The sequence below is a fragment of the Cryptomeria japonica genome, unplaced genomic scaffold, assembly GCF_030272615.1.
Source record: "Cryptomeria japonica unplaced genomic scaffold, Sugi_1.0 HiC_scaffold_979, whole genome shotgun sequence".
Lineage (NCBI taxonomy): Eukaryota > Viridiplantae > Streptophyta > Pinopsida > Cupressales > Cupressaceae > Cryptomeria > Cryptomeria japonica.
Window position 1 is genome coordinate 14,200 of NW_026729663.1, and position 17,175 is coordinate 31,374.

Below are 17,175 nucleotides of genomic sequence, written 5' to 3' on the forward strand. Positions count from 1 at the left end.
GTGCACCGGGGCAAGATCGAGCGTGCACCCGAGGCGCCCCGAACATGCACCAAGGTGCACACGGCCCACATGTGAGCGCAGGTCGTTGCGCCCGAGGTGGTGTGTGGGCACCGCGTTGCAGACGGGACACTGCACGCACACGACGCCCCCTCCAGGTGCACGCACGTAGGCCGGGCCGGGTGCACACCCGACGCCCTAGCAAGGTGCGCGCACCCGGGCAGGGCTCACACTTGGCGAACGGGGCGCACTTCGCGAGGGAGGGTGTGCACCTCGACGGGGGTGGGTGGCCGGGGTGGATTCGCACGTGGGTCGCGGTTTGCTAAGTACACACTGCGACAAGCTCATAACGGGTGCGATCATACCAGCGTTAGTGCACCGGATCCCATCAGAACTCCGCAGTTAAGCGCGCTTGGGCCGGAGTAGTACTGGGATGGGTGACCTCCCGGGAAGTCCCGGTGTTGCACCCTTTTTTAGTTTTTCGCCGGGCGTCGCAATGCTATTTGAATAAACCTTTTGCCCGTTTGCGTTCTCGTCGGGGCCGGGCCGGGCCGGGGTGCGCTGCCCGCACTACCGCGCGCGCGGGGGCGACACCGAGCGCGCACCCGAGGCGCCCCGAGCACACAGGCCACGGTGCAACCCGGGCGTTGTGCGCGCACCCCGGTGCGCCCGAGGTGCTGCGCGCGCACCCAGGTGAAATCGGTGTGCACCTCGGCCAGTGCGCGCTCGGTCGAGTCGCGCACGTTGGCCAAGGTGCACGGTGATGTTTCTTACTCTAAGGTTCCGCACCAGACGCCCGGGACAGGTGAGCGAAGCTGGGCGGGGCCGGGTGCGCGGCCGGGGCAGGTGCACGCAGCTGGAGAGAGCTTTGGAGCACACTTCGGAGCGCACCAATGATGCGCTCCATTCAAAAGTTTCCTGAAAAGGCAAAAAAAGTTGAGATTATAGAATTTCCCACTTGAGAGATTGTAAAAAAAAAAAATTTAAAATGAAGGAAACGCGGGTGCCAAGGTGTGCGCAGCCCAGCCAAGGTGTGCGCACCAAGGCGCCCACCCTGGCGAAGGTGCACGCAAGGTGCGCACCCGAGGCAAACCGGACAATTAACCCAACTTTCGACTTCGCGCGCACCTTGGAGCGCACTTCGGAGCGCTCCTTGGTGCGCACCAATCTTGGGCACCTCGGAGTGCACCATGGCGCCCACCAAGGTGCGCACCCGGGGCAAACCGAGCTCCGACTTCGTGCGCACCTTGGAGCGCACGAAAGGTGCGCACCATGGCGCCCACCAAGGTGCGCAGCCCAGCCAAGGCGTGCGCATCAAGGTGCGCACCCTGGCGAAGGTGCGCACCCGGGGCAAACCGAGCTCCGACTTCGTGCGCACCTTGGAGCGCACAAAAGGTGCGCAACCCAGCCAAGGTGTGCGCACCCCGGTCAAACCGAGCTCCGAATCGTGCGCACCAGAGGTGCACGCCATCGTGCGCACCTTGGAGCACACTTCGGAGCCCTCCTTGGTGTGCGCCGATGTTGCGCACCTCGGAGCGCACCCGGGGAAAACAATGCAATTAACCCGACTTTCGACTTCGTGGGCACCTCGGAGCGCTCTCGGGTTCGCACCTCGGAGCACACCGAGGTGCGCACCTTTGATGCGCTGCCTTCACCAATTTCCAGAAAAGGCAAGAAAACATTGAGAAGGTGTGCGCACCGAGGTGCCCACCCTGGCGAAGGTGCACGCGAGGTGCGCACCCGGGGCAAACCGGGCTCCGACTTCGTGCACGCCGCACCTTGGAGCACACTTCGGAGCGCTCCTTGGTGCGCACCAGGGCGCGCAACCCAGCCGAGGTGCCCACCCCGGCGAAGGTGCACGCGAGGTGCGCACCCGGGGCAAACCGGGCTCCGACTTCGTGCACGCCATGGTGCCCACCGCGGCGAAGGTGCACGCGAGGTGCGCACCCGGGGCAAACCGGGCTCCGACTTCGTGCACGCCGCACCTTGGAGCACACTTCGGAGCGCTCCTTGGTGCGCACCATGGTGCCCACCAGGGCGCGCAACCCCGCCGAAGGTGCACGCGAGGTGCGCACCCGGGGCAAACCGGGCTCCGACTTCGTGCACGCCGCACCTTGGAGCACACTTCGGAGCGCTCCTTGGTGCGCACCATGGTGCCCACCAGGGCGCGCAACCCCGCCGAAGGTGCACGCGAGGTGCGCACCCGGGGCAAACCGGGCTCCGACTTCGTGCACGCCATGGTGCGCACCGCGGCGAAGGTGCGCACCCGGGGCAAACCGGGCTCCGACTTCGTGCACGCCGCACCTTGGAGCACACTTCGGAGCGCTCCTTGGTGCGCACCAGGGCGCGCAACCCAGCCGAGGTGCCCACCCCGGCGAAGGTGCACGCGAGGTGCGTACCCGGGGCAAACCGGGCTCCGACTTCGTGCACGCCGCACCTTGGAGCACACTTCGGAGCGCTCCTTGGTGCGCACCATGGTGCCCACCAGGCCGCGCAACCCAGCCAAGGTGTGCGCACCAAGGTGCACGCGAGGTGCGCACCCGGGGCAAACCGGGGTCCGACTTCGTGCACGCCGCACCTTGGAGCACACATCGGGGCGCTCCCGGGTTCGCACCGGCGTTGCGCACCGTGGTGGGCACCTCGGAGCACACCAAGGTGGGCAGCGAGGTGCGCACCTTTGATGCGATGCCTTCACTAATTTCCATAAAAGGCAAAAAAAAAACGAGATTTTAAAATTTCCGTTTTGAAAGATAGTGAGAAAAAGGGAATGCTGGTGCCATCTTGAGCCCGCCCTGGTGCGCAGCCCAGCCAAGGTGTGCGCACCAAGGTGCCCACCCTGGCGAAGGTGCGCGCCCGGGCAATTAACCCAACTTCCAACTTCGCGCGCGCCAGGGTGGGAGCGCACCCAACAACCGGGCCTGGGAAGAGCCAATGCGAGAAACCCCACCAAACGCTCTGACAAAAAAAGAGGGGGCGCTCCAGTAACCCCGCTTCGGAGCGCACCCTGGGCAAACCCAGCCAAGGTGCCCACCCCGGCCAAGGTGCAGGCGAGGTGCGCACCCGGGGCAAACCGGGCTCCGACAACGTGCACGCCGCACCTTGGAGCACACTTCGTAGCGCTCCCGGGTGCGCACCTCAGAGCACACCAAGGTGGGCAGCGAGGTGCGCACCTTTGATGCGCTGCCTTCACTAATTTCCAGAAAAGGCAAAAAAAAAAGGAGATTTTAAAATTTCCGTTTTGAAAGATAGTGAAAAAAACGGAACGCGCGTGCCATCTTGAGCCCGCCCTGGTGCGCAGCCCAGGTAAGGTGCCCACCCTGGCAAAGGTGCGCACCCGGGCAATTAACCCTACTTCCGACTTCGTGCGCGCCAGGGTGGCAACCGGGCCTCGGAAGAGCCAATGCGAGAAACCCCACCAAACGCTCCGACAAAAAAAGAGGCGGCGCTCCAATAACCCCGCTTCGGAGCGCAGCCGGGGCAAACCCAGCCAAGGTGCCCACCCCGACGAAGGTGCACGCGAGGTGCGCACCCGGGGCAAACCGGGCTCCGACAACGTGCACGCAGCACCTTGGAGCACACTTCGAAGCACTCCCGGGTGCCCACCGGCGTTGCGCACCGTGGTGGGCAGCGAGGTGCGCACCTTTGATGCGCTGCCTTCACTAATTTCCAGAAAAAGGCAAAAAAAAATGAGATTTTAAAATTTCCGTTTTGAAAGATAGTGAAAAAAAAGGAACGCGGGTGCCATCTTGAGCCCGCCCTGGTGCGCAGCCCAGGCAAGGCATGCGCACCAAGGTGCCCACCCGAGGTGCACACCCGGGGCAAACCGGGCTCCGACTTCGTGCAGGCCGCACCTTGGAGCACACTTCGGAGCGCTCCTTGGTGCGCACCATGGTGCCCACCAGGGCGCGCAACCCAGCCAAGGTCTGCACACTAAGGTGCCCACCCCGGCGAAGGTGCACGCGAGGTGCGCACCCGGGGCAAACCGGGCTCCGACTTCGTGCACGCCATGGTGCCCACCGCGGCGAAGGTGCACGCGAGGTGCGCACCCGGGGCAAACCGGGCTCCGACTTCGTGCACGCCGCACCTTGGAGCACACTTCGGAGCGCTCCTTGGTGCGCACCATGGTGCCCACCAGGGCGCGCAACCCAGCCAAGGTGTGCGCACCAAGGTGCACGCGAGGTGCGCACCCGGGGCAAACCGGGGTCCGACTTCGTGCACGCCGCACCTTGGAGCACACATCGGAGCGCTCCCAGGTTCGCACCAGCGTTGCGCACCTTTGATGCGCTGCCTTCACTAATTTCCAGAAAAGGCAAAAAAAAACGATATTTTAAAATTTCCGTTCTGAAAGATAGTGAAAAAAACGGAACGCGGGTGCCATCTTGAGCCCTTCCTGGTGCGCAGCCCAGGCAAGTTGTGCGCACCAAGGTGCCCACCCTGGCGGAGGTGCGCGCCCGGGGCAAACCGGGCTCCGACTTCGTGCACTGCATGGTGCCCACCAAGGCGCGCAACCCAGCCAAGGTGCCCACCGCAGCGAAGGTGCACGCGAGGTGCACACCCGGGGCAAACCGGGCTCCGACTTCGTGCACGCCGCACCTTGGAGCACACTTCAGAGCGCTCCTTGGTGCGCACCAGGGCGCGCAACCCAGCCGAGGTGCCCACCCCGGCGAAGGTGCACGCGAGGTGCGCACCCGGGGCAAACCGGGCTCCGACTTCGTGCACGCCATGGTGCCCACCGCGGCGAAGGTGCGCACCCGGGGCAAACCGGGCTCCGACTTCGTGCACGCCGCACCTTGGAGCACACTTCGGAGCGCTCCTTGGTGCGCACCATGGTGCCCACCAGGCCGCGCAACCCAGCCAAGGTGTGCGCACCAAGGTGCACGCGAGGTGCGCACCCGGGGCAAACCGGGGTCCGACTTCGTGCACGCCGCACCTTGGAGCACACATCGGGGCGCTCCCGGGTTCGCACCGGCGTTGCGCACCGTGGTGGGCACCTCGGAGCACACCAAGGTGGGCAGCGAGGTGCGCACCTTTGATGCGATGCCTTCACTAATTTCCATAAAAGGCAAAAAAAAAACGAGATTTTAAAATTTCCGTTTTGAAAGATAGTGAGAAAAAGGGAATGCTGGTGCCATCTTGAGCCCGCCCTGGTGCGCAGCCCAGCCAAGGTTTGCGCACCAAGGTGCCCACCCTGGCGAAGGTGCGCGCCCGGGCAATTAACCCAACTTCCAACTTCGCGCGCGCCAGGGTGGGAGCGCACCCAACAACCGGGCCTGGGAAGAGCCAATGCGAGAAACCCCACCAAACTCTCTGACAAAAAAAGAGGGGGCGCTCCAGTAACCCCGCTTCGGAGCGCACCCTGGGCAAACCCAGCCAAGGTGCCCACCCCGGCCAAGGTGCAGGCGAGGTGCGCACCCGGGGCAAACCGGGCTCCGACAACGTGCACGCCGCACCTTGGAGCACACTTCGTAGCGCTCCCGGGTGCGCACCTCAGAGCACACCAAGGTGGGCAGCGAGGTGCGCACCTTTGATGCGCTGCCTTCACTAATTTCCAGAAAAGGCAAAAAAAAAAGGAGATTTTAAAATTTCCATTTTGAAAGATAGTGAAAAAAACGGAACGCGCGTGCCATCTTGAGCCCGCCCTGGTGCGCAGCCCAGGTAAGGTGCCACCCTGGCAAAGGTGCGCACCCGGGCAATTAACCCTACTTCCGACTTCGTGCGCGCCAGGGTGGCAACCGGGCCTCGGAAGAGCCAATGCGAGAAACCCCACCAAACGCTCCGACAAAAAAAGAGGCGGCGCTCCAATAACCCCGCTTCGGAGCGCAGCCGGGGCAAACCAAGCCAAGGTGCCCACCCCGACGAAGGTGCACGCGAGGTGCGCACCCGGGGCAAACCGGGCTCCGACAACGTGCACGCAGCACCTTGGAGCACACTTCGAAGCACTCCCGGGTGCCCACCGGCGTTGCGCACCGTGGTGGGCAGCGAGGTGCGCACCTTTGATGCGCTGCCTTCACTAATTTCCAGAAAAAGGCAAAAAAAAATGAGATTTTAAAATTTCCGTTTTGAAAGATAGTGAAAAAAAAGGAACGCGGGTGCCATCTTGAGCCCGCCCTGGTGCGCAGCCCAGGCAAGGCATGCGCACCAAGGTGCCCACCCGAGGTGCACACCCGGGGCAAACCGGGCTCCGACTTCGTGCAGGCCGCACCTTGGAGCACACTTCGGAGCGCTCCTTGGTGCGCACCATGGTGCCCACCAGGGCGCACCCGAGGCAAACCGGGCTCCGACTTCGTGCACGCCGCACCTTGGAGCACACATCGGAGCGCTCCCAGGTTCGCACCAGCGTTGCGCACCTTTGATGCGCTGCCTTCACTAATTTCCAGAAAAGGCAAAAAAAAACGATATTTTAAAATTTCCGTTCTGAAAGATAGTGAAAAAAACGGAACGCGGGTGCCATCTTGAGCCCTTCCTGATGCGCAGCCCAGGCAAGTTGTGCGCACCAAGGTGCCCACCCTGGCGGAGGTGCGCGCCCGGGGCAAACCGGGCTCCGACTTCGTGCACTGCATGGTGCCCACCAAGGCGCGCAACCCAGCCAAGGTGCCCACCGCAGCGAAGGTGCACGCGAGGTGCGCACCCGAGGTGCACACCCGGGGCAAACCGGGCTCCGACTTCGTGCACGCCGCACCTTGGAGCACACTTCAGAGCGCTCCTTGGTACGCACCAGGGCGCGCAACCCAGCCAAGGTGCTCACCCCGGCGAAGGTGCACGCGAGGTGCGCACCCGGGGCAAACCGGGCTCGGACTTCGTGCACGCCGCACCTTGGAGCACACATCGGAGCGCTCCCGGGTTCGCACCAGCATTGCGCACCTTTGATGCGCTGCCTTCACTAATTTCCAGAAAAGGCAAAAAAAAGAAAAAAATGAGATTTTAAAATTTCCGTTTTGAAAGATAGTGAAAAAAACGGAACGCGGGTGCCATCTTGAGCCCGCCCTGGTGTGCAGCCCAGGCAAGTTGTGCGCACCAAGGCACCCACCCTGGCCAAGGTGGGTCACGGGGTGGGTCCTAGGGTGGGTAACGGGGTGGGTACTAAGGTGCGTGCCAAGGTGGGTCATAGGGTGGGTGCCAAGGTGGGCACCAGGGTGGGTGTGCACCAACCCTAGCCAGGGTAGGTCACGGGGTGGTTGTCGGGGTGGGCGTCAAGGAGCCAAGGTGGGTGGCAAGTAGCCAAGTTGCGTGCCAAGGTGGGTGTCGGGGTGGGTGCCAAGGATCCAAGGTGGGTGCCAAGGAACCAAGGTGGGTGTCTGGGTGGGTGCCGAGGTGGGAGCCAGGGTGGGTCCCAAGGTGAGTGCAAAGGTGGGTGCCAGGGTCAAGGTGAGTGCCAATGTGGGTTCCAAGGTGCCAGGGTCAGGGTGAGTGCCAATGTGGGTTCAAAGGTGCTAAGTTGGGTGCGAGGTTGGGTGCGAGGGTGGGTGGGTGCCAAGGTGTGCTAGGTGGAAGCCCGGGTGGGTCGGCATCCCATGGGTGTCGAGTTGGGTGCCTGATGGGTGCTTCTTGTCAAGTTTTAGTCGTCGGGACTCATTTCGAGCCTTAGAGGTCGTTTCTTGTCCGGTTGCCCTGTCTTCGACCTGGGAACCCAATTTTGGTCCTCGGGTCCCATTTTTTTTTGTCTCGCATCCCACTTTTGGCCTGTGGCCTTTTCGGGGTCGATTCTCGTTTTGGGCATCAGAGCATGTTTCTTCTCCTAAAACCCAATATTTGTTTATTAAGTCTCGGAACACATTTTTGTTCTCGTGGACCCATCATGGGTCTTGGAACGCATTTGTGGTCCTTGGGTCCCATTTTGCATCCCGAAACTTGTGTTTTGGTGCTTGATCCCTATTTTGGGTGCCCACCTTGCACCAAGTGCGCACCCGGGGCAAACCGAGCGCCTTGGTGCACCGGGGCAAGATCGAGCGTGCACCCGAGGCGCCCCGAACATGCACCAAGGTGCACTCGGCCCACATGTGAGCGCAGGTCGTTGCGCCCGAGGTGGTGTGTGGGCACCGCGTTGCAGACGGGACACTGCACGCACACGACGCCCCCTCCAGGTGCACGCACGTAGGCCGGGCCGGGTGCACACCCGACGCCCTAGCAAGGTGCGCGCACCCGGGCAGGGCTCACACTTGGCGAACGGGGCGCACTTCGCGAGGGAGGGTGTGCACCTCGACGGGGGTGGGTGGCCGGGGTGGATTCGCACGTGGGTCGCGGTTTGCTAAGTACACACTGCGACAAGCTCATAACGGGTGCGATCATACCAGCGTTAGTGCACCGGATCCCATCAGAACTCCGCAGTTAAGCGCGCTTGGGCCGGAGTAGTACTGGGATGGGTGACCTCCCGGGAAGTCCCGGTGTTGCACCCTTTTTTAGTTTTTCGCCGGGCGTCGCAATGCTATTTGAATAAACCTTTTGCCCGTTTGCGTTCTCGTCGGGGCCGGGCCGGGCCGGGGTGCGCTGCCCGCACTACCGCGCGCGCGGGGGCGACACCGAGCGCGCACCCGAGGCGCCCCGAGCACACAGGCCACGGTGCAACCCGGGCGTTGTGCGCGCACCCCGGTGCGCCCGAGGTGCTGCGCGCGCACCCAGGTGAAATCGGTGTGCACCTCGGCCAGTGCGCGCTCGGTCGAGTCGCGCACGTTGGCCAAGGTGCACGGTGATGTTTCTTACTCTAAGGTTCCGCACCAGACGCCCGGGACAGGTGAGCGAAGCTGGGCGGGGCCGGGTGCGCGGCCGGGGCAGGTGCACGCAGCTGGAGAGAGCTTTGGAGCACACTTCGGAGCGCACCAATGATGCGCTCCATTCAAAAGTTTCCTGAAAAGGCAAAAAAAGTTGAGATTATAGAATTTCCCACTTGAGAGATTGTAAAAAAAAAAAATTTAAAATGAAGGAAACGCGGGTGCCAAGGTGTGCGCAGCCCAGCCCACCCTGGCGAAGGTGCACGCAAGGTGCGCACCCGAGGCAAACCGGACAATTAACCCAACTTTCGACTTCGCGCGCACCTTGGAGCGCACTTCGGAGCGCTCCTTGGTGCGCACCAATCTTGGGCACCTCGGAGTGCACCATGGCGCCCACCAAGGTGCGCACCCGGGGCAAACCGAGCTCCGACTTCGTGCGCACCTTGGAGCGCACGAAAGGTGCGCACCATGGCGCCCACCAAGGTGCGCAGCCCAGCCAAGGCGTGCGCATCAAGGTGCGCACCCTGGCGAAGGTGCGCACCCGGGGCAAACCGAGCTCCGACTTCGTGCGCACCTTGGAGCGCACAAAAGGTGCGCAACCCAGCCAAGGTGTGCGCACCCCGGTCAAACCGAGCTCCGAATCGTGCGCACCAGAGGTGCACGCCATCGTGCGCACCTTGGAGCACACTTCGGAGCCCTCCTTGGTGCGCGCCGATGTTGCGCACCTCGGAGCGCACCCGGGGAAAACAATGCAATTAACCCGACTTTCGACTTCGTGGGCACCTCGGAGCGCTCTCGGGTTCGCACCTCGGAGCACACCGAGGTGCGCACCTTTGATGCGCTGCCTTCACCAATTTCCAGAAAAGGCAAGAAAACATTGAGAAGGTGTGCGCACCGAGGTGCCCACCCTGGCGAAGGTGCACGCGAGGTGCGCACCCGGGGCAAACCGGGCTCCGACTTCGTGCACGCCGCACCTTGGAGCACACTTCGGAGCGCTCCTTGGTGCGCACCAGGGCGCGCAACCCAGCCGAGGTGCCCACCCCGGCGAAGGTGCACGCGAGGTGCGCACCCGGGGCAAACCGGGCTCCGACTTCGTGCACGCCATGGTGCCCACCGCGGCGAAGGTGCACGCGAGGTGCGCACCCGGGGCAAACCGGGCTCCGACTTCGTGCACGCCGCACCTTGGAGCACACTTCGGAGCGCTCCTTGGTGCGCACCATGGTGCCCACCAGGGCGCGCAACCCCGCCGAAGGTGCACGCGAGGTGCGCACCCGGGGCAAACCGGGCTCCGACTTCGTGCACGCCGCACCTTGGAGCACACTTCGGAGCGCTCCTTGGTGCGCACCATGGTGCCCACCAGGGCGCGCAACCCCGCCGAAGGTGCACGCGAGGTGCGCACCCGGGGCAAACCGGGCTCCGACTTCGTGCACGCCATGGTGCGCACCGCGGCGAAGGTGCGCACCCGGGGCAAACCGGGCTCCGACTTCGTGCACGCCGCACCTTGGAGCACACTTCGGAGCGCTCCTTGGTGCGCACCAGGGCGCGCAACCCAGCCGAGGTGCCCACCCCGGCGAAGGTGCACGCGAGGTGCGTACCCGGGGCAAACCGGGCTCCGACTTCGTGCACGCCGCACCTTGGAGCACACTTCGGAGCGCTCCTTGGTGCGCACCATGGTGCCCACCAGGCCGCGCAACCCAGCCAAGGTGTGCGCACCAAGGTGCACGCGAGGTGCGCACCCGGGGCAAACCGGGGTCCGACTTCGTGCACGCCGCACCTTGGAGCACACATCGGGGCGCTCCCGGGTTCGCACCGGCGTTGCGCACCGTGGTGGGCACCTCGGAGCACACCAAGGTGGGCAGCGAGGTGCGCACCTTTGATGCGATGCCTTCACTAATTTCCATAAAAGGCAAAAAAAAAACGAGATTTTAAAATTTCCGTTTTGAAAGATAGTGAGAAAAAGGGAATGCTGGTGCCATCTTGAGCCCGCCCTGGTGCGCAGCCCAGCCAAGGTGTGCGCACCAAGGTGCCCACCCTGGCGAAGGTGCGCGCCCGGGCAATTAACCCAACTTCCAACTTCGCGCGCGCCAGGGTGGGAGCGCACCCAACAACCGGGCCTGGGAAGAGCCAATGCGAGAAACCCCACCAAACGCTCTGACAAAAAAAGAGGGGGCGCTCCAGTAACCCCGCTTCGGAGCGCACCCTGGGCAAACCCAGCCAAGGTGCCCACCCCGGCCAAGGTGCAGGCGAGGTGCGCACCCGGGGCAAACCGGGCTCCGACAACGTGCACGCCGCACCTTGGAGCACACTTCGTAGCGCTCCCGGGTGCGCACCTCAGAGCACACCAAGGTGGGCAGCGAGGTGCGCACCTTTGATGCGCTGCCTTCACTAATTTCCAGAAAAGGCAAAAAAAAAAGGAGATTTTAAAATTTCCGTTTTGAAAGATAGTGAAAAAAACGGAACGCGCGTGCCATCTTGAGCCCGCCCTGGTGCGCAGCCCAGGTAAGGTGCCCACCCTGGCAAAGGTGCGCACCCGGGCAATTAACCCTACTTCCGACTTCGTGCGCGCCAGGGTGGCAACCGGGCCTCGGAAGAGCCAATGCGAGAAACCCCACCAAACGCTCCGACAAAAAAAGAGGCGGCGCTCCAATAACCCCGCTTCGGAGCGCAGCCGGGGCAAACCCAGCCAAGGTGCCCACCCCGACGAAGGTGCACGCGAGGTGCGCACCCGGGGCAAACCGGGCTCCGACAACGTGCACGCAGCACCTTGGAGCACACTTCGAAGCACTCCCGGGTGCCCACCGGCGTTGCGCACCGTGGTGGGCAGCGAGGTGCGCACCTTTGATGCGCTGCCTTCACTAATTTCCAGAAAAAGGCAAAAAAAAATGAGATTTTAAAATTTCCGTTTTGAAAGATAGTGAAAAAAAAGGAACGCGGGTGCCATCTTGAGCCCGCCCTGGTGCGCAGCCCAGGCAAGGCATGCGCACCAAGGTGCCCACCCGAGGTGCACACCCGGGGCAAACCGGGCTCCGACTTCGTGCAGGCCGCACCTTGGAGCACACTTCGGAGCGCTCCTTGGTGCGCACCATGGTGCCCACCAGGGCGCGCAACCCAGCCAAGGTCTGCACACTAAGGTGCCCACCCCGGCGAAGGTGCACGCGAGGTGCGCACCCGGGGCAAACCGGGCTCCGACTTCGTGCACGCCATGGTGCCCACCGCGGCGAAGGTGCACGCGAGGTGCGCACCCGGGGCAAACCGGGCTCCGACTTCGTGCACGCCGCACCTTGGAGCACACTTCGGAGCGCTCCTTGGTGCGCACCATGGTGCCCACCAGGGCGCGCAACCCAGCCAAGGTGTGCGCACCAAGGTGCACGCGAGGTGCGCACCCGGGGCAAACCGGGGTCCGACTTCGTGCACGCCGCACCTTGGAGCACACATCGGAGCGCTCCCAGGTTCGCACCAGCGTTGCGCACCTTTGATGCGCTGCCTTCACTAATTTCCAGAAAAGGCAAAAAAAAACGATATTTTAAAATTTCCGTTCTGAAAGATAGTGAAAAAAACGGAACGCGGGTGCCATCTTGAGCCCTTCCTGGTGCGCAGCCCAGGCAAGTTGTGCGCACCAAGGTGCCCACCCTGGCGGAGGTGCGCGCCCGGGGCAAACCGGGCTCCGACTTCGTGCACTGCATGGTGCCCACCAAGGCGCGCAACCCAGCCAAGGTGCCCACCGCAGCGAAGGTGCACGCGAGGTGCACACCCGGGGCAAACCGGGCTCCGACTTCGTGCACGCCGCACCTTGGAGCACACTTCAGAGCGCTCCTTGGTGCGCACCAGGGCGCGCAACCCAGCCGAGGTGCCCACCCCGGCGAAGGTGCACGCGAGGTGCGCACCCGGGGCAAACCGGGCTCCGACTTCGTGCACGCCATGGTGCCCACCGCGGCGAAGGTGCGCACCCGGGGCAAACCGGGCTCCGACTTCGTGCACGCCGCACCTTGGAGCACACTTCGGAGCGCTCCTTGGTGCGCACCATGGTGCCCACCAGGCCGCGCAACCCAGCCAAGGTGTGCGCACCAAGGTGCACGCGAGGTGCGCACCCGGGGCAAACCGGGGTCCGACTTCGTGCACGCCGCACCTTGGAGCACACATCGGGGCGCTCCCGGGTTCGCACCGGCGTTGCGCACCGTGGTGGGCACCTCGGAGCACACCAAGGTGGGCAGCGAGGTGCGCACCTTTGATGCGATGCCTTCACTAATTTCCATAAAAGGCAAAAAAAAAACGAGATTTTAAAATTTCCGTTTTGAAAGATAGTGAGAAAAAGGGAATGCTGGTGCCATCTTGAGCCCGCCCTGGTGCGCAGCCCAGCCAAGGTTTGCGCACCAAGGTGCCCACCCTGGCGAAGGTGCGCGCCCGGGCAATTAACCCAACTTCCAACTTCGCGCGCGCCAGGGTGGGAGCGCACCCAACAACCGGGCCTGGGAAGAGCCAATGCGAGAAACCCCACCAAACTCTCTGACAAAAAAAGAGGGGGCGCTCCAGTAACCCCGCTTCGGAGCGCACCCTGGGCAAACCCAGCCAAGGTGCCCACCCCGGCCAAGGTGCAGGCGAGGTGCGCACCCGGGGCAAACCGGGCTCCGACAACGTGCACGCCGCACCTTGGAGCACACTTCGTAGCGCTCCCGGGTGCGCACCTCAGAGCACACCAAGGTGGGCAGCGAGGTGCGCACCTTTGATGCGCTGCCTTCACTAATTTCCAGAAAAGGCAAAAAAAAAAGGAGATTTTAAAATTTCCGTTTTGAAAGATAGTGAAAAAAACGGAACGCGCGTGCCATCTTGAGCCCGCCCTGGTGCGCAGCCCAGGTAAGGTGCCACCCTGGCAAAGGTGCGCACCCGGGCAATTAACCCTACTTCCGACTTCGTGCGCGCCAGGGTGGCAACCGGGCCTCGGAAGAGCCAATGCGAGAAACCCCACCAAACGCTCCGACAAAAAAAGAGGCGGCGCTCCAATAACCCCGCTTCGGAGCGCAGCCGGGGCAAACCAAGCCAAGGTGCCCACCCCGACGAAGGTGCACGCGAGGTGCGCACCCGGGGCAAACCGGGCTCCGACAACGTGCACGCAGCACCTTGGAGCACACTTCGAAGCACTCCCGGGTGCCCACCGGCGTTGCGCACCGTGGTGGGCAGCGAGGTGCGCACCTTTGATGCGCTGCCTTCACTAATTTCCAGAAAAAGGCAAAAAAAAATGAGATTTTAAAATTTCCGTTTTGAAAGATAGTGAAAAAAAAGGAACGCGGGTGCCATCTTGAGCCCGCCCTGGTGCGCAGCCCAGGCAAGGCATGCGCACCAAGGTGCCCACCCGAGGTGCACACCCGGGGCAAACCGGGCTCCGACTTCGTGCAGGCCGCACCTTGGAGCACACTTCGGAGCGCTCCTTGGTGCGCACCATGGTGCCCACCAGGGCGCACCCGAGGCAAACCGGGCTCCGACTTCGTGCACGCCGCACCTTGGAGCACACATCGGAGCGCTCCCAGGTTCGCACCAGCGTTGCGCACCTTTGATGCGCTGCCTTCACTAATTTCCAGAAAAGGCAAAAAAAAACGATATTTTAAAATTTCCGTTCTGAAAGATAGTGAAAAAAACGGAACGCGGGTGCCATCTTGAGCCCTTCCTGATGCGCAGCCCAGGCAAGTTGTGCGCACCAAGGTGCCCACCCTGGCGGAGGTGCGCGCCCGGGGCAAACCGGGCTCCGACTTCGTGCACTGCATGGTGCCCACCAAGGCGCGCAACCCAGCCAAGGTGCCCACCGCAGCGAAGGTGCACGCGAGGTGCGCACCCGAGGTGCACACCCGGGGCAAACCGGGCTCCGACTTCGTGCACGCCGCACCTTGGAGCACACTTCAGAGCGCTCCTTGGTACGCACCAGGGCGCGCAACCCAGCCAAGGTGCTCACCCCGGCGAAGGTGCACGCGAGGTGCGCACCCGGGGCAAACCGGGCTCGGACTTCGTGCACGCCGCACCTTGGAGCACACATCGGAGCGCTCCCGGGTTCGCACCAGCATTGCGCACCTTTGATGCGCTGCCTTCACTAATTTCCAGAAAAGGCAAAAAAAAGAAAAAAATGAGATTTTAAAATTTCCGTTTTGAAAGATAGTGAAAAAAACGGAACGCGGGTGCCATCTTGAGCCCGCCCTGGTGTGCAGCCCAGGCAAGTTGTGCGCACCAAGGCACCCACCCTGGCCAAGGTGGGTCACGGGGTGGGTCCTAGGGTGGGTAACGGGGTGGGTACTAAGGTGCGTGCCAAGGTGGGTCATAGGGTGGGTGCCAAGGTGGGCACCAGGGTGGGTGTGCACCAACCCTAGCCAGGGTAGGTCACGGGGTGGTTGTCGGGGTGGGCGTCAAGGAGCCAAGGTGGGTGGCAAGTAGCCAAGTTGCGTGCCAAGGTGGGTGTCGGGGTGGGTGCCAAGGATCCAAGGTGGGTGCCAAGGAACCAAGGTGGGTGTCTGGGTGGGTGCCGAGGTGGGAGCCAGGGTGGGTCCCAAGGTGAGTGCAAAGGTGGGTGCCAGGGTCAAGGTGAGTGCCAATGTGGGTTCCAAGGTGCCAGGGTCAGGGTGAGTGCCAATGTGGGTTCAAAGGTGCTAAGTTGGGTGCGAGGTTGGGTGCGAGGGTGGGTGGGTGCCAAGGTGTGCTAGGTGGAAGCCCGGGTGGGTCGGCATCCCATGGGTGTCGAGTTGGGTGCCTGATGGGTGCTTCTTGTCAAGTTTTAGTCGTCGGGACTCATTTCGAGCCTTAGAGGTCGTTTCTTGTCCGGTTGCCCTGTCTTCGACCTGGGAACCCAATTTTGGTCCTCGGGTCCCATTTTTTTTTGTCTCGCATCCCACTTTTGGCCTGTGGCCTTTTCGGGGTCGATTCTCGTTTTGGGCATCAGAGCATGTTTCTTCTCCTAAAACCCAATATTTGTTTATTAAGTCTCGGAACACATTTTTGTTCTCGTGGACCCATCATGGGTCTTGGAACGCATTTGTGGTCCTTGGGTCCCATTTTGCATCCCGAAACTTGTGTTTTGGTGCTTGATCCCTATTTTGGGTGCCCACCTTGCACCAAGTGCGCACCCGGGGCAAACCGAGCGCCTTGGTGCACCGGGGCAAGATCGAGCGTGCACCCGAGGCGCCCCGAACATGCACCAAGGTGCACTCGGCCCACATGTGAGCGCAGGTCGTTGCGCCCGAGGTGGTGTGTGGGCACCGCGTTGCAGACGGGACACTGCACGCACACGACGCCCCCTCCAGGTGCACGCACGTAGGCGGGGCCGGGTGCACACCCGACGCCCTAGCAAGGTGCGCGCACCCGGGCAGGGCTCACACTTGGCGAACGGGGCGCACTTCGCGAGGGAGGGTGTGCACCTCGACGGGGGTGGGTGGCCGGGGTGGATTCGCACGTGGGTCGCGGTTTGCTAAGTACACACTGCGACAAGCTCATAACGGGTGCGATCATACCAGCGTTAGTGCACCGGATCCCATCAGAACTCCGCAGTTAAGCGCGCTTGGGCCGGAGTAGTACTGGGATGGGTGACCTCCCGGGAAGTCCCGGTGTTGCACCCTTTTTTAGTTTTTCGCCGGGCGTCGCAATGCTATTTGAATAAACCTTTTGCCCGTTTGCGTTCTCGTCGGGGCCGGGCCGGGCCGGGGTGCGCTGCCCGCACTACCGCGCGCGCGGGGGCGACACCGAGCGCGCACCCGAGGCGCCCCGAGCACACAGGCCACGGTGCAACCCGGGCGTTGTGCGCGCACCCCGGTGCGCCCGAGGTGCTGCGCGCGCACCCAGGTGAAATCGGTGTGCACCTCGGCCAGTGCGCGCTCGGTCGAGTCGCGCACGTTGGCCAAGGTGCACGGTGATGTTTCTTACTCTAAGGTTCCGCACCAGACGCCCGGGACAGGTGAGCGAAGCTGGGCGGGGCCGGGTGCGCGGCCGGGGCAGGTGCACGCAGCTGGAGAGAGCTTTGGAGCACACTTCGGAGCGCACCAATGATGCGCTCCATTCAAAAGTTTCCTGAAAAGGCAAAAAAAGTTGAGATTATAGAATTTCCCACTTGAGAGATTGTAAAAAAAAAAAATTTAAAATGAAGGAAACGCGGGTGCCAAGGTGTGCGCAGCCCAGCCAAGGTGTGCGCACCAAGGCGCCCACCCTGGCGAAGGTGCACGCAAGGTGCGCACCCGAGGCAAACCGGACAATTAACCCAACTTTCGACTTCGCGCGCACCTTGGAGCGCACTTCGGAGCGCTCCTTGGTGCGCACCAATCTTGGGCACCTCGGAGTGCACCATGGCGCCCACCAAGGTGCGCACCCGGGGCAAACCGAGCTCCGACTTCGTGCGCACCTTGGAGCGCACGAAAGGTGCGCACCATGGCGCCCACCAAGGTGCGCAGCCCAGCCAAGGCGTGCGCATCAAGGTGCGCACCCTGGCGAAGGTGCGCACCCGGGGCAA

The 17,175-nt window shown here is 63.0% G+C and overlaps 3 non-coding genes across 3 annotated transcripts; all 3 read left to right on the top strand.

The window, feature by feature from the left end:
- The first annotated feature begins 348 nt into the window (after positions 1-348).
- LOC131873008 (5S ribosomal RNA) lies at positions 349-467 on the top strand. The gene has a single exon (XR_009371048.1). It is a non-coding gene; the product is annotated as a 5S ribosomal RNA (ribosomal RNA).
- A 7,804-nt stretch (positions 468-8,271) lies between these two features.
- Positions 8,272-8,390, top strand: LOC131873009 (5S ribosomal RNA). The gene has a single exon (XR_009371049.1). It is a non-coding gene; the product is annotated as a 5S ribosomal RNA (ribosomal RNA).
- Positions 8,391-16,172: 7,782 nt separating this feature from the next.
- Positions 16,173-16,291, top strand: LOC131873010 (5S ribosomal RNA). Its single transcript, XR_009371050.1, has one exon. It is a non-coding gene; the product is annotated as a 5S ribosomal RNA (ribosomal RNA).
- The last annotated feature ends 884 nt before the right edge of the window (positions 16,292-17,175 follow it).